The sequence below is a fragment of the Phycodurus eques genome, chromosome 14 (assembly GCF_024500275.1).
Source record: "Phycodurus eques isolate BA_2022a chromosome 14, UOR_Pequ_1.1, whole genome shotgun sequence".
In the NCBI taxonomy this organism is placed as follows: domain Eukaryota; kingdom Metazoa; phylum Chordata; class Actinopteri; order Syngnathiformes; family Syngnathidae; genus Phycodurus; species Phycodurus eques.
This window is the reverse complement of record NC_084538.1, coordinates 3,647,293-3,660,028: the sequence shown is the minus strand read 5'-3', so window position 1 is coordinate 3,660,028 and position 12,736 is coordinate 3,647,293. Positions and strand designations below refer to the sequence as shown.

The 12,736-nt window shown below is 39.6% G+C and overlaps 1 protein-coding gene across 1 annotated transcript in view; it reads left to right on the top strand.

Annotated features, from left to right (window-relative positions):
• Positions 1–2,033: 2,033 nt before the first annotated feature.
• Positions 2,034–12,736, top strand: part of stag1a (STAG1 cohesin complex component a) — a 37,035-nt gene continuing 26,332 nt past the window's right edge. Inside the window, exon 1 of the mRNA XM_061695571.1 lies at positions 2,034–2,239. The gene's annotated coding sequence lies outside the window, so the exon portion shown is untranslated. The remainder of the gene's footprint in view (positions 2,240–12,736) is intronic.

Sequence of the window (12,736 nt, the reverse complement as noted above, 5' to 3'; positions counted from 1 at the left end):
GCTGCATGATTGTCACCTATATTGAGAGTCTGTGTGTTTTTTATTTATTTTTTATTTTGGGGCAATAACCAGTGAAAATAGTGAGTTTAGGTACATTTGAGTCGGCTTGTTTTGTTAAAATCCATCACTGTAATGCTTCGCTCGTGCCATTTTAATCAATGAAATAAATTAGCCATTTTTTGTGTGTGTATTAAATTAGCATCTGAACATCATTTTGGAATGTGGTTGTGTTGATGTTACTGTGCAACATCTACTACTATGCGGCGAAATGGTCTCCGGTTCCGTCGATGACGTCACACCAAGACGGTTTTGGCGATTACCGATTGCTCCGAAACCGATATATTTATAGAGTTGACGTTTCATGACATTTGTATCAACACTGCTAACACGGTGAAGAATACGAGGACAATCAGATATAAATTTACGGAAAAAAAAGTTTTGTTTGTGTTTGGTGAGTACGACCTTGCTGTGACCTTGCCTTTTGATCTTGACCTTGAGGCTTTAAGCTGTAAAAAGCGCTCAAACAATTCAATCTATTTCGTGAAAATCAAATGATTTTGTGCTAATTCAAGTGATTAAAAAAAAGCAAGCGCTTCAGACAAACAAACCGTTCCGTACCGTACCGTGCCTTAATTGGGTTTTGGAAAAAATTATTTTAAAGCGAGTCATGCAGCGTGGCTCATTGACGGAAAAACAATCAACCAGTCGTTATCGAATACAGAAAAAAATAAAAATATCAACATGAACAGAGACGTTTATCCTCATTGCGGCGTCTAAAAAGCTGATGCTTATGTTGCCATGGTTACAGCCTCGGCACAAGCCACAACGGGATAGATGCGCACGTGCATTACTCACATAAGGCTGCACGTGTGAGGGTGGGAAAACAATGATTATTTTTTTTTTTTTTCCAAATAGAAAGTTGATTTGGACAAAATTGAAAAAACGGTGTTGAGATATGATGCGGTACGGTACAATGTGATAAAATACAATCTGATATGTTCAGATACAGTACAAACTGATACAATGCAATAAGATAAGATGCGATTTGATTTGCTGTTAAGATATGATACGAGACGACACAATGTGATAAGACGGGGAAGGATCTAAGATGCGATTTGATGTGTTAAGATACAATACAATATTATGTGCTACAATAATATCAATCAAATATTGAGATTTCATGTGGGGTTTCGTTGGGTACAATATGATAATCTGTGTTAAAATACGATATGATACAGTTGGATTAATTAAGATATGATATGGTAAGATAGGCTCCTATATCATACAATACAATAATATAAGATACGATAAGTTTGGGCAAACTTTCTCATCTCACTGATTGAAATTGAATGGGAAACCGTACCAAACGTTTGATTGGTTGTGTGTGTGTGTGTCTATGTATGTATATATATATATATATATATATATATATATATATATATATATATATATATGCCATAAGAGCTGACTATATATACTGCATGTGTATTAGTTATACTTGCATTCATTTAATGAGTACATGTTAGTGAGAAGATATGATACGACAAGGTACTATACAATACTCTATATGTTAAGATTCGATGCATCACAACATTCATTATGAAAAGATACGCCATGATGTGTTCAGATATGACACAATATGATGTGGTACAATAAGAAACGACATGTTAAGTAGCGTACTGTATGGAACAATACTATAAAATGGGACAAAATAATGTCCGAAAGGATTACGTCATGACGACGTCAGTGTTACTTACAGCGTGCACGAGGCTTTTAATTTTATTTTTTACGAATGGAAATAGGATGAGTCACTACCGGATGTTGTTTAACTTGATAATTAGCATAAAGTTATATTTAAAAAAAAAGAAGGTGAAAGAGAAAGAAAGGGGGGAAGGGTGCGTTGAGCCCCGCCACTCGCGTGCGCGTCCCCGCCCCTGTTTACGTCAAGAGCTCAGTGTCGACGGCAAGGCGCGTGCCCGCCGCAGCAGCCGGACGCCCGACCGTCGCGGAGTGTCCGCCAGGGGGCAGCCGCGTCCCGGCGTGAGGCTGCGCTGCTCCCGCTGCACCGCAGAGAGGAAAATACCACCAGATGGCGGTTTAGGATTGCTGCTCTTCTCTACGAGGCAACCTTCCGCTCGCACGGGCCAATTTTGCCAATATAAAATAACGCCAAATAATAAAAAGGGGATCGATTCGTCGCTGCGGGAAGTGACGCTCGACCCGGGGATGGTCGTTAATGGTGAGTGGCCGGTGTTTTTGTCGTTCTTTTTTTTTGTGTGTGAGGCGGGAAAGGGGGGTGGGGGAGGAAAGACGGCGCACAGATTCAAGATGGTGGACGCGCTGGAAAAAGGGAAGGCTGCTGCTGCTGGGTTGTTGCTTGGACGGGAGGGGGATGGGCGCTAGTGCTGGCTAACGGAGGCCACTGTTGCTCGCCTTTCCCTCCTCGTCAGTTATCCTAGCCTAGTGGCTAGCTAGCATAGGCTAGCTTGCGTTCCAAAACAAAACATGTCGCTGGTGGAACTCTCTCGAACGTGTCCCTCCTCCTCGCCACCACCATTGTCCACATGTCGCTGGAGTTGTCAACAAAAACAAGAAGCAACACTGTGTGTGTGTTTGTTTGTTTGTTTGTTTATTTATTTATTTATTTATTCTCGTTTTGCAACATAGCGAGTTATGAACGTACACGCCCGGGTTCTGTTGGAGCCCCCCCCCCCCCGCTTTTTTTGCCAAGTGCTCCCTCATTTGGGGTTTTCGTTGGTGATCTATAATGTGCAGTATGAGGTGTGTGGTTCTTGACCTACTCAATGTCTCAGGTGCCTTGAGGTAACTTCCGTTTTGTTATGAATTGGCGCCATGTAAATAAACTTGACGTGACGCGTGTCGCACAAAATGGGACGTTTCTGTCTTAAGTGTGTGGAGGATGTGGTGCTTGTCGCTTCTTTCTTCCTGCATCTCAACATCAGTAGTTTTGTTTCTTCTCACTTCTTGCTCCCACTCTTAATGTACACTAATGTAAAAAAGACGATTCCAGTGATAGAAATCACATTTTCCTGAGACAAATATTAAAGTTATGAGTCGTTAAAACCGGGGAAAACGCCCCAATTTATAATAGGGTTCGAGATTCTGGTCGACCTTTTTGGTTGAATCCGCGTTTCAGACTTTCTTAAACTTTAGCCTATATTCAAAAGGTTGGCATCATTGTGAAGCTTTTTAAACACAGAAACAGACAACATATAATAACGATGAACAAAATAATGGTCAAGAACCAAATAGAGTTTGCAGGTGATGAGTGGTTTAATTTGGCACTCAGACATGCATAGAAAAAAACGGATTAAGAGTCGGAGAATGAACACACACGCCATAGGTTGTTAAAATACATAGTGAGATATAAATCGTGAAATGAGCATTGGAAACGATGGAAAATATGATCCATCATGGCGGGTCATAGTAACATCACAAGGGACCTGGCCAGCGGTGCGTCCCAAAAATGTCTGCGGATCAACCAGTTTACGTCAAATTTGGCAGAAGCATGGAAAAATAGCAATACATGTGCTTATGTATTGGAAAAAATGACCCTTTTCACCTTGAAGTTTTTGATGGGGGTTAGTTAGTTAACTGTAAATTTGTGAAATGTCTGAGTCTTGTAACGTCTGTACTTGCTCTCTTGAGAAATTCCAAAGTCGTTCTTAAAACCATGACACATGCTCTACTTCATCGGGAGTTATGTACACCGGTAAGGTGAATAGTGCGAGCGCAGTGAAAGACGGAAAACAGAAGTTCCACCGCCGCTCACAATGCACGATCAAATTTATTATGGCGGGTCTTTCTCCTCTTCCCGCCAAGCAGGTTGCGAAATGTGAGGCACCTCGGTGGGGTTGCCTAATCATCAGGCTCCACCGAACAACTAGTCTTCTCGACAAGGGGGTATCAATCGTGGTGAACCGGCCTGGGTTGTTTTATGAGCAGCATTTGTGTTGCTAGTGGGTCACAGTGTGCCTTGATGGTTACATAACTGCTTTGTTTACAGTCTGCGTGTGACTGTTTTGTCAATTTATCTTGCAGAACCACTTAACAGTTGATAGATAAGATATGAGATGTTGAGAAATAATACGATACAATAAGGTATGGTGTGATACGGTCAAGGATATAGTACAATACAATGCAATACGGTACGATATATTAAGATACAGTGCAGTATGTTATGATACAATAAGATATGATATGTTAAGATACCTACTGCACAGTGATAGTGCGATACAACAAGTTGTGCTATGGTAAAAGATACAGTACGCAATGATATGATGCAATAAGATAAAGTTGCGATGCAATAAGTATATACTGTCGTAAGATTAAATGCAATAACCCATCCATCCGTCCATTTTCTGTACCGCTTATCCTCAGGAGAGTCGCGGGTGTGCTGGAGCCTATCACAGCTATCTTTGGGTGAGAGGCGGGGTACACCCTGACTGTCGCCAGCCAATCGCAGGGCAGAAATGCGATAATATATGATACAATATATGTTACCATAGTAAGTAGTATAAATCCTGAAATATATTAAAATAATAACGTCTGCCTGTCAGTATACGCCACTGGCATAGATGGATGAACAAAGATCCATGATTGGATGGATGAACAAAGATCCATGATTTTCAGCGAATAAATATAATAACACGGCACAGTGCTCAGCAATCACTGTTGTAAGGTCATGTTCGGAAAAAATACAATGTGATAAGTTAAAATATATATTTTATGTTTTTAAGATCTATTACGATGCAATAAAATAAGATGCGTGATGATAAGCTGTGTTAACATATAAAGTACTGTACATTGCGATAGACTCCGTTGTTTGGATAAAAGACACAATATGATAGGATCCAGTGCAATGTGATGATAAACTGTCAAGATGATACAGTATGATACACTGCGATATGATCGGAAATAAGATCCAATATATTAACATACAGACATATGATACGATACAACAATATAATGGGACACTTTTGGGACCCTTAAATGCTCACTTTCAAAACACTTTGTTTCCTTGGGCGCAGGCGTTGCCTGCAAAAAAAATTTTTTTTCCATTGACACTGAACTGAGCTTTCGCAGGTCTGCTGAGGTCTTGCGTGACAAGCTGAATGGTGACAGTCCGTTTTGAAAAATGGTAGCCATATTGGCTTTTCAAGATGGCTGCTGTTCCTGAATTGTTCAGAATATCATGAAAAACAATTGTGCCTAATTTGGTGTTTGTATCATGTTCACATCACACTTCTAGCTCAAATCTGGATATATCTGCTCCACTAATAAATGATTTTAACATGAAGTCAGACAGGACTACTAACTTGCTCAATACTACAGTACGTTTAAATGCAGGTAGACTTCACCCAAATGACTCAGTATGCATCTGTGCTCTACTGAGCATAGTTTCTTTGCTACTGATGCTATTATAAACTGTCCACACAATAAATCACAGAAGGGAGAAAGAGAAATGTGTGCTGGTTTTCCACATCTATGTTTTGTTTTCCTGTATTTATTCATACTGCAATATATATCGCAGGATTAATAAGTCATTTTTTTCCCCAAAATTGTGCATCCCTGCAACAGACTGCTTCTTGTTCCTTCTCCTTTGAGTGTCTGTTAGGCATCGTCAAAGAGTGAGATGTTTTACTTATTTTACCTGTGATCCCAGTGAGGATAAGATGTTCAGAATATGGATGGATGGATAGTTTTGTTGTACAGCAGTCTCTTTATAGTTGCTACTTTAAACTAAGGCTGAGTGATGTGATTTTGCAATAAAATGTCTTTTTTTTTTGCAGCAAAAATTTTATTTCAGATTTTAATCAAAGTTTAATGACAGTCTGTTACATGACAATGATATTAATCAAAACAAGTTTTGCTTTTTGTTCTTTTTTCCCTTCTGGGATTTGCTTAAATTTTCTTGATATCAAACATGTTTTTGATTTATTTATTTATTATTATTAGTTTTCATTTCCCCCTGGCATTAACTTGCATCAACTTTCATAGACATTTTTTTTTTCTTTACTGATTAGTGCTTCCTCTTGGAAAATGTGCTTTTTGTCCAAACGTATGTAAACATGATCATTAATATATTAACATTTTAACTGTAGTACTTGGACTATATCACTATGAATTTCTTTTGGTGTCAGAATCATCTTGATTTGACAAGTATGTCAAAAACACACAAGGAATTAATCTCCAGTAGTTGAAGCCGCTCTAGTATGACAACAGACAGCCATTTGAGAGAAAACACTCTAGAGAGAGAAAAAATAAAAACACTGTACAGAGAGTCACTGAGCAATGCAACTTCACCAGTAATGTTGGTCATGCTGATACAATTCTAAAAGAAAAAGTTTATTTTTAATTTATTTATTTATTTTTATTTTTTATTTTTGGGACAACTGTCCAAATGATGCAGAGTCCTCTAGGATTTTAGAGCAGTTTGAAATGACTAGTATTGCGACAATCTGGAACAATGTCAATTGTGCAAATGGTGCAGATACTTCTCAAGCACATGAGTGGCCAGTATTGGTCAACAAAAGATGCAAATAGTGCAGTGTGATGAGACTACTACAGTGAGTGCACGTATAATGTATAATTAGCCCGACAGAGCTGTGACAACAATCTCAAGACAGAATTGGCAGCATGTTACAATGGAATCGTAAGTTAACTATTTAAGAAGTAGTTTCAGAGGAAATATATATCCCTGCGTTTCGTAATTTTCATCATATGTGTGTTGTTGTATGTTGTCAAGTTTAACATGTCCACTCTGTTATCGGTAAATAACAACTGATATAAAAAAACTTTCAGAAATTTGAAATATATTGGTCAAGCAGTACATAGTCAGCTTGCTAATTGAATGATGTTGCAAAGTGCAGCTTCACCATGTGCTCATAAAATGCAAATATTCATAACATCTACTTAGTATAATGAATATGAAGTCCAACAGAAAATCAAGTTTTTGGGTGAAGTGGGCAAGTGCGAAAAGCACCGATGATATTGACCCTACTGCACTTACTCCAGCTCTCTCGCGTTCTAAAGTTGTTCTGCTGACAAAGTGAAACACAGTGACTCTTTGTAAACTAGCTCCTCTCTGTTCGCAGCCATGTTAGTGTAACTAACACTTTGAACTGCAGAAGCTCTTAAAAAAACGTCAACTTGACAAACTTGAATTTCCCACCTCTATTTTAATAATACATGTAAAGTTAATATACGTGAACTTAATTTGCATTACATTATTTCCAGCGGTGAAAATTTACTCAAGTTTTCACTCTTGAGCCTCAAATAATGGCTGGACTTCACTGCGGCAATTAAAAGATTAATAACGGTCGAGGCACGAGTGGTTGTCGGGCAGCTTCGCCGCCGCTCGTTAACAATACAAAAGTGTTCCCCAGTCATTCATCATGGGTTTGAAACTGTCTGCAACTGGGTGCCGCTCCAAAATGGAAAGCCCTCTCTTTATGTGAAATGTTTGTTGCATCTGTGTTGGCCCTATTTACGTCTCACTTTCGTGTGCTCACTGTCAGCTTGGTGTGTCTTTTTTTGCCTCAAGTTGAAATGCCAACGTGGTGGCGTTTTCTTTTAGTATTATTATGTCATTCCCGTTCCGCAGGCATTGGGGAAGTGTGCATGCTGCTTGTGAGCAATTAGCGGCTTGTTTTTAATGTTATACGTGCCTCAGAGAGTGTTGGGCTGTCAACGTGAAGCAGTTCCACAAGAGAAAAACAGTTGTGTAGGAGGAAAGCCTAGAATTACATTTTGTATTCATGAGATCATTGTGGCTGAATTTTCATTGTTGAGCCATGTGCCTAATTCCGATTTAATGTCTAAATCCAATTTGTATGACTGTCTATTTCCATGTAGATTTCAAGTGACACATCCGATATGACTATTTACATTGACAGACCACATTAAACAATTCGGAACGACGAGTACATGTACTCACAATTGCGTACTCACCAATATGGAGTACCGATACTTGATAATGCCATTACGTCTCGCAATTGTGTTGAAAATGTTTTGGTTTTTTTATCGCGTATTGTTTAAAAACATGAACTTAATTGAACGTACCATATTTCACTCAAATATAACACTTTTTAGGGTGACAACTTGTCATTGCAACATGAAAAGACTAACAGAATAAATCCCATATTACAAAACAAAATAAACCAAACAATTAAAACTGTGATCATATAGTGTGTTAACCAAAACTTTCCGATACACACGTTAATTCCCCTAGTAATATGTTTTAATAATGTACAGAAAGAAATAAACACATTCACTTTTGTTTACAAAGTACCTGAATGCAGCTCACACAGCTGTTACGTGACTGTTATTGTAAAAAAGAATGGCAGCTGCACTGAACGGCAAGCTAGCATTAAATGCACAACAAACAGGTGCAAAATAATGTAGAAAAAAACAATTACAACGGAACTGTCACAGAGATGCATGAAATGACCAACAACACAGTTTTATCTGTACAACATACGGACAACTGCATTTTAGTTCATGGAAAAAGTGTTGATTCCATCTGCAAAATGTCACTTTAGAAGCAACACAGATCACAATTTGGGCTCAACAATTAACAAAAGCCGTTATGCTTAAATACAAACCATGGGTGAGGAAGGGATGTAGTCAGTTGATGTAGCGCAGGTAGAAGTAAGATGACAGGGTTATGTTATTGATAGTAAATAGCAGAATGTTGTGCTGTCGAGGATGACACCCAGACTCTTAACCTAAGGGAAACTTAAGGTACGATCAACTGGGATAGAGAAAATGTCAACTTTGGATAATGTCGATTTCGCGCCAACAAGCAGAACCTTGGTTTTGTCTGTTTAGTTTATGAAGTTGAAGGTGAACTAGGGATTAATTTCTGATAAGCAAGATGTGAGGGTAGAGGGAGGAAGTTAAATGTTAGGTTTACAGGAGAGGTATAGCTGTGTGTCCTCCGCGAAGAAATAAAAGAAAATATTGAATTTATGGAAAATGGTATCAAGGTGGAATAGGTAAATTATGAAAAGCAGGGGGCCTAGGACAGAGCTCTGGGGCACACCTGAAGTGATTGGGTAGGAATTGGATGAAAATGCCTTTAGCTGGATGGACTGAGTGCAGTCTTTGAGGTGTGAGTGGAACAAGTCTAGGGCGGTGTGGGCGAGGCCGATGGAGAAGAGTCTATCAAGGAGGGTGTTGTGTGGGATGGTGTCAAAAGGAGGGTGAGGATATAAAGTGAACTGGTGTCAGCTGCAATGAGAAGGCCAGTGGTGATATTATTTATTTATTTATTTTTTAATAGCGCTATTTCAGTACTGTGGCAATGGCTTTGCTGAAGTTAAGCTTTACAGCGTTTTTTTTTGGGCAGATGCAGGTGTGTATATGACATAATCAATAGGTCCACATCAAGCTGGCATTGATGCACTAGATCTGATTTATGCGTTGACCTTGCATTCCGTCTGGCACTTATCTGATACATATCTGATTTTTAGCTACATTTGGAAGAGGCCTGATTTCCATCTGAAGGTATCTGATTGTTTTTTCTATTTACACGGCCCATGACGCATAATCTTAAGTGTGTCACTTGAGAGCAAAAAAAGATGAATTTTTGTGTCACTTGACCCATGCAGCGTAAATCCAGCCTGTGATGCATTATTTTATTTTGTGGCAGCCAAGCAAACCTCTCTCACTTCAGAATAGTAATAAATCAGGCCAGACTGAGATGGTTCTTGACGTTTTTAATGACCGCCTTCAAGCACCATGTCTCAGCCTGTGCTATATTTGTGTTGCTCTTACTTTAATATTGATATGCTGACCTGTTGTCAGTTCTCGCGACTCTCTCAAGTGCAAAGAAAGTTGAGGAACATTAGTGCAAGGGGTTTTTGGTTTACGACAGAGTTCCGTTTCTCTGGCAACTTAACTCAAATGTGATGATTTGATGTTAAAAGCAATAAACAGTCGGTCTTTAACTCTTTCCCTTGTCATGCAAGTGTCAAAAGAAAGGAAGATTAACACATTTAAAAAAATTTTAATGGGTCAATTTGTGTCACGACCGTAGCAGCAGGATTAACCATTGTTTTTAACTTAGGCCATTTTGACCCGCAAACATATTGGGAGGGTTAACATGTTTTCCCCTGGGTCAATTTGACCTGTCAACATAACAAGTGTTAACTTTTTTATTTATTTATTTTTATTTTTTTAATTTTTTTAAAAAACATAACAGCAGGGTTAATGCTGATTAGTCAAATTGTAGTGCAATTCCATGTACTAATACTATTGCGCCATTTTGAATTGTATTGTGGTGCAGTCACTTCGGAAGTTACTGTATGTCACATGACACATACTCTTCATAGTAAGTGTAATCAACTGTCAGGTATAGTGATTTATTGATTTATATCTCACAACCTAGCTATGTCTGGTATGCTTTTTTTGGTTTGTTATCTAACCACAGTAAATCCTGCCTCGGCTCAGCAGTTTTGTGTAAATTTCAACGCCCTTTGTCGTTATCTCGTCTTTCCGGTTGTGGCGGAGATTTGCATGTACACGCCGCCTACCCGGAGCGCCGTTTCAAATCAGCCGACATCTGTCAAAAGTACACGGCTCAAGCGCTGTGCACCTGATTGTGCTGTGACTCAAGGCTGGTCTCCGTCCTTGACGCTCTGCGAGGCAGTCGGGAATGGTGTTTGTCTGACAATCTGGGCCAAGATGAGAAGGCAAAACAGGATGAGACAAATCAGTCAAGCAAGTTATCTACTATCTATCTGTCATAGTGAGATCATACAATATTGGTGCATCAGAGCTATAACAGATAAGGTAGATTAAGCATTTATTTGCCTGTGTCGAACAACCTAACCCAGCAAAGCCTGGATATTGCTTTCACGCAGTAAAAAGGCATCCTGCCAGACGGATCCTGTATTTTCGCCTCTGTCTTTTACACAAAATCCAGCAAAGCCAGGATATGGCTGTAGCTTTCACACTGGATTTTTTTCCCCTTCTGATAACAAGCACATACGCGAATGTTCACCAAAGTTGTCAACTTTGGCGTGTTCAGAATTTGTGTTTGTCCTGTGCTACACAACGACACTAATTGACAAAGTGTAATTCCGTGGCTTGGTGACGAAGTGGTGCCTCCAAGCGTGAAAATGTAATCGAATCTTTCTAGGCGCTCGCTGTATTGGGGGCAGGGGTTGTGGGGGGGTTAGGATTTTGTTAAATCAGCCAGTGGTGGCTTCGCACAAACGACAGTCATTTGCAGTCTGGACACGGAAGAGTATACCTACACCCGAGGGAGTCTCAAAAGTCTTCTATAACACCACAAAAAGTCGTTAGATTTGTGGCAAGTTGCTTTTTTGACAAATAGTCGCAAAAGTCCCTAGCCGCCCGTAGTCAAAACAAAAGCCATATACAGCATTTGTATGAGACTGAACTGGAGTAATTTCAAACAGATTGTGACAAGTGGATGCTAAGAGTGCTGATGTAATCCTTTGTCCTCTGTGTATTTTGACAAAAGAATGTCAAAGACAGTTTATTATGACCCCTGGGAACCAGTTTAAATTGTGAATAAATTGCATAGTCATGTCAAATGTGCTCAAGCATGGTGGTATTCTTCCTGGGCTCACATGTCAAACCTGTACAAGGTTTTGTGAAAATTCTGTACCGACCCCCATATGATGATCAAAACATACAACAAAGAAATCAAATAGAAGGTCAAGCAAAGCTTTTACTCAAGATGTGCGCCACCGCCGGGTCCTCTGGGTGTCGGTGGGCTGCCAAGACAATCATTGCTCTTTTATTACCCTGCCAGACTGCACACACATTGGGAGCTAAAGAGCGATGCCCTTCCAGTGCTTCCACAGTGAAAAGATGCTTGTGAGGCCTGCTTTAACCAGATTAGAACCATGTCACACGGGAGAGCAGCAATCTGACACACACGTACTGCACACGCACACACACACACACACACACACACACACACACACACACACACACACAAAGCCATCTGCTACTGCCACAAACTACTGTACATTCATTCTTTGTTATACACACCATGTCTGAAGGGGTGAGGATGGATGCAGTGTGAATTGCACAAAGTGACAAGATCTCTCCTGAAAAAAATGGAACCCCCCCCCCCCCACACACACACACACACTCATACTGTATATAGCTAAAGAACTTGAGTATGAACAAAAGATAAATACATCGTTAGGGCGATGCAATGGCTGCCTTCTAGGCTCCAGTTGACACAAAATGGAGCCACGAGGGGAAGTGAACAGCGGTGCAGCCCCTTTCACACTGCTTGTCGACACTGGAATTTTACGACTACAGTGGTACCTTTAGATACGAGTTACCCGACTTACAATCAGAACTCACTTCACAATAAGCAGCAGTTTGATAAATACTGAAAATAAATCTTCAAAAAAAAAAGAGGCTTTAAGCTTTTTAATGCCACTCACAGTTGAGGTTTAGTCTCAAACTAAACATGAAACAAAGAGAACGTTGTGTATGAAAACATTCGTCCGGATTCTGCAAAATGGGTCTAAGCACGTCCTCCCGGTTTAGTTGAACAGTGGTGGTGGTCATGACAAAACAACCGTAGAGGCTTTAAATGTCTGCAATGTTGTTTTTTTAAACACAAAATGTCACAGAGCCACCAAAGATGACAATATTTGATGTTTGTTTATGTTTACGTTTATTATTTCATTTTTGTATGAATATATTTAACTTTTGTCCG